Source organism: Lissotriton vulgaris, chromosome 8, assembly GCF_964263255.1.
Source record: "Lissotriton vulgaris chromosome 8, aLisVul1.2, whole genome shotgun sequence".
Taxonomy (NCBI): domain Eukaryota; kingdom Metazoa; phylum Chordata; class Amphibia; order Caudata; family Salamandridae; genus Lissotriton; species Lissotriton vulgaris.
The window spans coordinates 1210322041-1210329684 of NC_141696.1; the positions used below are offsets into that span (position 1 = coordinate 1210322041).

A 7644-nucleotide genomic window follows, 5' to 3' on the forward strand; every position below is an offset into this window, starting at 1 on the left:
CAGTCCAGCAGAGTGGCAGCCCTTATAGCAGTACAACAGTCCTTCTTCCTGGTAGTGTATCCACAGGTCCAGAGGGAGGTGTACTGACGTGGTAGTGTCTGAGGTTCTTCTTTTATACACAGTGTGCGTTTGAAGAAGGATAGAAGCTTCTAGAGACATGTCTTTGAAGTGCACAGGTGCCCTGCCTTCCCTGCTATGGCTCCAGACTAACTGCAGGGGGTATGCAGCTATTTGTGTAAAGACATGACACAGACTATTCAGGTGTAAGTGAGGCTGGGCTAAGCTCCTCTCTTTCACCCTGCTAATGATGGCCCATCCAGTCAGACCTAAGCTCCCATAGTGTTTGGCTTTCTAGTAGGAATACACAAAGCCCAACTGACAACTATAACCAGTCATGTGAACAGAGACGGGCTACAGGGACTTATTGACTAAGGCAAAAAAATGCCAATTTTCTAAAAGTATTTATATATAAATGGTGACCCAATATACCCTTGTGGGCTTGGGTGAATACATGTCAGGCAATGGTACCTACAAGGTATTTTGAAGTGTAGAAGTGTATTTTCTATAGAATTCCATAATCTCTTGTGAGATGTCTAATCATGACATTGAGAAACCAATTATAAAGAAAGAAAGAAATCAACACACCTGGGTGTATTTCTTATTCACTGCATTTCATTCAAAGAATGATAGTTTCAGTAGGGGTTCAAAACAAACAATACTCCAAAACATTGATAACAGAATTAAAAAATCCTTTCAAATTAGATTTTGCTAGTTATCAATGTACAATAACCCTTTTCAAATAGTATACAGTGTGGAGACTGTTCAAGACATAGAAACAAAATCTTCCCAATTGAACCTGAACAAAAACTAAAAGGAAATTGGTTTGGACATTGACGGTCCGGTCTCTTCTGAAGTATATCTATAGGACCATCTTCAGGACAAGACAATTCATATAAAGATCCAAGACCCCTTGATCCATGAGTCAAAAGTGCAAAGGAGTGAGTTCTTTTAGTTCAGTTGCAGAATATTGAACCCCGAATGATAGTGGCGTCATCAATCAAAAAACAAAATACTATGATTGCGTTATCTGAAAAGAGTGGTGCCGCAGCAACCGTCCGCTCACCTCCTGTGCATGCCACAAAAACATCTTCTTATACGTGCACAGTATAAGCAGAGCCAACCTCCCTCAATCAGCTATCCCAAATTTACTACTGCCTGATGAGTCAGGTTCCTTGTAATTTAATCCTGCTTCAAATTGCTGTGGTCAATGTAGTGTTGTTCTAACTTATGCTGGTTTGCTGTTCTTCTGTTTATAGAATGGTGCTGAATGGGTCATGTAAGTTGGAGGAAAGGGTATGTGGTAAGCTGCTGTGCAATAGTGATCCACTTTGTGAGATTTCCTTGCAGTTGCAATGAGGCTTAAGTGTCGGCACTGGAGTCAGCATGGTGTATAGGACTCTCTCATGTGCAGATGTAGCCGTGTTCACTTCCCCACCCCTTCCAGTCTCTCCTACTTCTCTTCTCCCATAAATACCAACACCATTATACTGAGAGTATATATGTTTGGTGGACATTTACTGTGTGGATGATCCGGGTGGTGCACATTTTCAGTAGTCCCAAAGGTTTGTTTTGGTTTGATGGTGTATAGGAAGCCTTACATATATGTGGTTCAAGTCTGATTGCTGTCCTGGCCAGAGAGTCCAAAAGCAGAGAGAATGCTGATAGAAACAAATGGATGGAACTCTGCAGATAGAGCAGAAATGAAAAAAAGTGTGCATTGATTTTGTTTGTAACTGTGGGGTGAATATATAAAGTGAAATAAGTCCTTTCCTTCTGTACATCTAATGTTTTTAAAATGTGTAATTTATCCATGTGCTTTAGCCTTCTCGATGTCGCCTCAAGCAACGGTTACCAGAGTGTATGCTAGAAACAAATGTTTTAATGGGTTGCAGTCTAAAACACTTGCTCCTGCGCCCTTCAGCATTTTATTTTTGACTCCCAAAGGGGTGGAAAGGGATATCAAAGAAACACTCCAATGCACTTGCACAGGGCTTTAATGAGATGCAAAAAAGTGAGGGGTCCCTAAAAGGGGCATACTCTATGCAATTAAAGACATGGCTTAAACATGTAAATTACATTTCTGTGATTCCCATGGCATGGAATTAAACCCGTTTTCTTGTTCCTCTCTGATCTTTCTGTTATTGCATCCGGATATATAACACAACATCTGACATACACCTAAAAATAACCAGGACAATTGACTTTGCCAATGGTTGATAGATGTTTTCAATTCCAGTCACCTACCAGTATTACACAGAACTGTGTTATGCAATGTCTGTAATCTGGTAAAACACAAGTGACCTGGGATACCGGCATACCACAATTCACTATAAAACTATAATTTCAGAAAATGTTTATGGAAGTTCACAAAATATTGAGAAATACACCAATTTGCAAACACCCCAAAAAACCTTTGAATTCTTGTGTGATTCGTCTAGTTACCCCTTTCAAGCAAAGAGTGTGTAGGGAGAACCCCACGAATCACACACATACTACATGAACCACACAAACTCCCCATGACCTGGGAAGACTGCAGTTTCTGAGCAGCTGTTCATGGCATCCGGCTGTGTTTTTCATATGTGACAGGTGAAAATGGATCAGAGAAATGTCATTGATTTGTGCAATGATCCACTTCCGATTGCTGTGTTATGAAAAAAAAGTCAGCCCTACTTGCAGTCATGCACCTTACAGCACATGTTGAGTTTCCCCCCTGCTTTGTCACTTCCTGGATGAAAGGGAAATACTAGAAAGTATATGTACAAGGGGATTCCGCCACTACAAATTCACTTTACCGATGTTCCGGTGGTGCTATACCCTGCCCCGTATTTACAAAGAAACGTTTAGCCCCCTTTTGTGGCTTAAAGTCGCTTTGTAAATATGGTACTCTTTCACGCAGGTATCTGCGTGAAAGGGGCGTGCAATTGGTGTTGCTGTGGGCATTCCACAACAAAATCCTTGCTTTTTGAAGCTGCCCCAGATTTGCAAGTATCTGTAAGTCTAAGGCATCAACAAAAACTAACACCATGCGAAAGCAGGGGTTTGATTGAAGCACAGTGAAACTGGGAACAGAAACCAGCCCTGGCAATTCTTCTCGACCAGCCTTGGGTGTAAGAGGTTTGGGCGGGTGCTAGTGTCAAGCACCGCTGCCGGTTTTGTTACAGGGGGCGATATTGCCCCGGTTACTTACCGGTAATCTTCATTACTCCGAGTATAGTCTTCCTCGCCACATGACTTACATAGTGAGCTTCAGCTCCACACCAGAACCCTCCAAAGCAAAAAAGTTAGCCTCCCATGCCTCCCATCCCTTCCCAAGATGGCCGACCCATTACCACCTGACCTCTATAAGAGGCGGGCCGGCCCAACCCATCAGCCTGAAACCACCAAGCACAAACATGAAGCCGATTTCCAGACAGGGAGGGAGGGATGGGAACTCATGTGGCGAGGAAGACTATACTCGGAGTAATGAAGATTACCGGTAAGTAACCGGGGCATTACCTCCTCGTTAGTCTTCCTCACCACATGACTTACATAGTGAGCACATACCAAAGCCAAGCGGCTTCATGGAAACTCACAAGAAACCAACAGACCAGAAGGGGATGCCTACGAAAGAGGCCAAACCGAACAGACCAGCACGAGCGGAAGGACCACCCCGGACAGAGGCAACCACGAGCAGGAGAACCAACCCGGAACCGAAGACACCGGGAAGGCCGAAAAACTAAACCGGACCCCAGAGACACCAAGAGTCGCCAGGAAAACTGCCCCAACCGAAGGCAGAGAAAGGCACGAGACCGGACCGCACGGAGCCAAAAAAGGCAACAGCAACCAGGGCCAGAACAGAATGAGCAGACCCAAACAACACACCCGGGCCGCCCAACAGGCAGCATAAAGTGAGAGGGGAGCAAAAGTCCAAGAGAGGAACCGAACAAACAGAGGACATCCCCACCACAGCGACCAAACCACAAAAAAAGACACCAGTGGAAAGAGACAACCAGGCCGCCCAACACCGCAAGGGAGACCACCACCCGCGAGGGAGCCGAACCAGGAAAACTGGGAAGCGGCACCAGAGCCATCCAACAGACAGGCAAGAGCTGGAAGAATGGAAAAGGGAGCCGAAAAGAGATAGAAGGGGGACAAACCCCCGTCAACAAAGGACCCCCGGAAGGGACCGAGACGCCAAGGAGAGAACCCAGGCAGGCACCCAGGAAAGGAGCCGGAAACGACACCGAGGGGACCCGGTGGAGAACCAACCAGGGAAAGGTGAAAAAAACGAAAACCCACAGGCCCGCCCATGGCCAGAAGGGAGAAGAAGAGGCAGAAAGAAGCCAATCGGCCAGGCACAGGAACACCCCGCACAGGGAACAAGCAACCGGTCCAGGGAGAAACACAAGAAGGGAGCGAGCCGTCGAAGAGAGCACCCAGGCGGGCAAACAGACAGCCAGCCCACAACCAGGCCCAGCCCAGCGAGACAAAGAAGAACCGACAGGCACAGGAGCGTGGCAGCAACACACCAAAGGCGAGAAGGACAGAAGGGCAGGGCGAAGACGAGCCCGAGCCACGATAAAAGACCCAGGGAGCCACCAGAGCCAACAGGACCCGGAACCCCAAAACCAGGGCAAAGAAACAAGGACACACCCACACCAGAAGCGCAGGGCCCCGCCAGGGAATCCCACAGCACCGCTGGAAACAAAAACAGCCAGCAAGCAAAGGGACCCCAGGAAACGCAAAGTCGGGAGCCCAAACGACAAGGCCGGAGATCCAAAGGAAGCAGACAGGGCCAGACAGACCCAGGAGACTCCCGAACCAGGCACAAAGAGGCCCGACCCACAAATCACCGGAGGAGAGGCGACGAGAACACGAGCACCCAGGGCCAGAAAAGCCGCAGCCAAAAATGACCCAGGCAAGGACAGGACCAATGTGCCAAAGAAACAAAAAAAAAAGGGGCGAACCCTGCACACACCCCGGAGCATGAGGCAGGGGACAAACCCACCACAGGGACCAACAAGCCCCAGCAAGGCAGGGGAAAACCCCAGAGAAGCCGAGGAATGGCAAAACAGAAGCCAGACGGGGAAAACGACCACAGGGAAACCACCGACCCAGCACAGACCGGGAACCCAAGCACGGCCAGAGGAAGGCACCACCAACACACGGGCAGGAGGAACCCAGCACACCCAGGAGACAGAGCGGGAAGAGTTGGGGGAAAAAGAACCAAGGAAAAGGCCAGAGGCACCGAGACCAACAGGAAGGGGAGGATCTTCGCAAGGACAGACAGGGGCGAGAAAACACCGCCAGACCACAAGACCCAAACCACGACCAGAGGAAGGCCCCACCAAGGCAGACAACCCCAACCGGAAAACCCACGAACAGGACCCGGAGAGAAAGCACCAGCGAAACCGCCAAAGCGACCCTGCAACAAAGAGGCAGGCGCCAAAACCCCGGACCAATCAGGCAGGCACCACACAAAGGAAGCAGAGCACCAAAGGACCAAAGCACCAAGGGCACCGAAAGTCCGGAAGAGAAGGATCGCAACAAACACCCGACCCCCAGGGGGCAAGGAGAAGCACGGAGACAGCAGGAAGCCGACCGGAAAAAGGGCGCAAGAGCCGCCCGCCGAGACAGGGGGGAGCGGCAAAGCAGCGGACCCCGACAAGACAAGGAGAGCCCGCCAGGAGCAGAAACAGTCAGCAAGAAAACACTGATGCAGCCCAGAGACGGACGGACAGACCCCAACAGCAGGAAGCCCATAACAGACCAGCCGCAGCCCACAGCCCTCGGAAAACCCCGGAGGACGGACAACAAGGAACCAACCGGGACCGACCCCACACAAAAACAGCGGGGACAGGAGACCACAGGACAAAAGGACCACAGGCCCAAAGCCCGGAAGGCAACACAGCAAAGCATGAAGCAGATGCCCCACAACCCAACGCCACAGGCGCCGAATAACAATCAATCCACAAATGCACCACACAAGGACACACTCAGAACAACGGTAGGGACCGAACCCCGGCCTGAGAACGGCGGGTACCACACAAGGCACAAGACACACCACTGAGCCAAAGCACCAAGGACCCAAGCCAAACCAAGGAACCCTGCGAAAAAGGCAGAGAGAGCAACCCAATGGGAGACGCCAAACATGGAACGCCACACGAAAAAGCGTGTCAACCCAGCGCAGGGACCATGCAAAACCTCACGGCATAGATCCAAGACCAGGGAATGTGCCGCTGAAGCGAGCACTGAGGAAACATGGAACGCACAACGAACATGCGCGCCAACCACTGGCAAACTGGCAACCCCAGAGCCCCCAGGAGGCAGCCGAAGCGAACACGCCACAAGAGCACCCACCGAGTATGCGAACCACATACGAGGAAAAGGGTGTAAGGGGAGCCAGGCAAAGGAGCAGGTGAAAACACCGTCCGAAAATCAAACGCCAGGGGACATGGGCACAGCACAAGCGGAACCCGAACCCAGGCCAGTGCAACAGCAATAGAGCAGAAAAAAACAGACGAACAGAGCAACCAAATCCAAAGGGACACCCAACAGTGACCCCAGAAGGAAGAAAGGCAGAGAGAACCCGCCAGGAGCAGAGCCTCTGACCACGAGGCCAAATACAGGCCCCTACAGAGGAAGCAGTAGACCACCGAGCCACCAGCACACAGCCCCAACAGCATGCGAGAAGCACCCCAAAGGAGCCCACGCAGGCAGAAAAGGAAGAGCGAACAAACACCCGCAGAAGAGGGGCCGGCAACAGGAGACAGCCCCAAGGAAAAAGCCAAAAAACAGACCCCACTGAGACAACCCGCGAAACCGGGAAGGCAAACAGTGGGGGCGAGCACGCAGACCCAGCCCCCGCACTGAGACCAGGAGCCCAAGGACCGAAAGGTAAAAATAACAAGCCAGAACAAAAATCAACCCTGCAACGGCCAGAACAGCATGCCGACATAAGAACACCATGCCACAGATCCGAAGACGGCAACATACGCCCCCCTAAAACATAGAAGTCACACAGAACACGCAGCACCCCTCCGGACCGCAGGAGCGAGAGGGAGACAGACGTCCACAGCACCAGTGCCGGGAATAACGTCAGACAAACGATAAAGGGGGCAGGCAAGCAAGGCAAAGCTCCCCTGACTAGCCCAAACTCTGAGCAACAGCAGGAATAAGCAAAGCACAACAAAGACTGAGGAAAAAAAACGCCCATGAATGCGCACCCACCTACAAACACCCGGTAGTAACGCCAGGAAAAGGAGAAGAGGCGCCCCCAGAGCACACAACAGCACCCGTCCACAGCCAGCAACAACGGCACGCCAAAGAACACAGCGCCCATGTAGGCTATTATGAATTTGCGACACATGAAAATTCACGCCGTACAATTCTAAAACAGCTGAACACGGAAAGGAAAACAAAGGAGACCGGACCGCAGTGGGAGAGCAAGGAGGAGCGCATGCACGTGCGCAAGACACTCCCAACCACAACACGGGGCCGAAAGAAGCCAATGCAACCGCCCACAAAAACGGAGCCAGGAAAAAACACGAAGGCCCCCCAGGAGTGGAAAGAACAAGCCTGCGACGGGGACTGCTCCCGCCCCGG

At 50.7% G+C, this 7644-nt stretch overlaps 1 non-coding gene across 1 annotated transcript; it reads right to left on the minus strand.

The window, feature by feature from the left end:
* Nucleotides 1-6184: 6184 nt before the first annotated feature.
* On the minus strand, nt 6185-6291 carry LOC147698504 (U6 spliceosomal RNA). The gene has a single exon (XR_015299520.1). It is a non-coding gene; the product is annotated as a U6 spliceosomal RNA (small nuclear RNA).
* Nucleotides 6292-7644: the final 1353 nt, after the last annotated feature.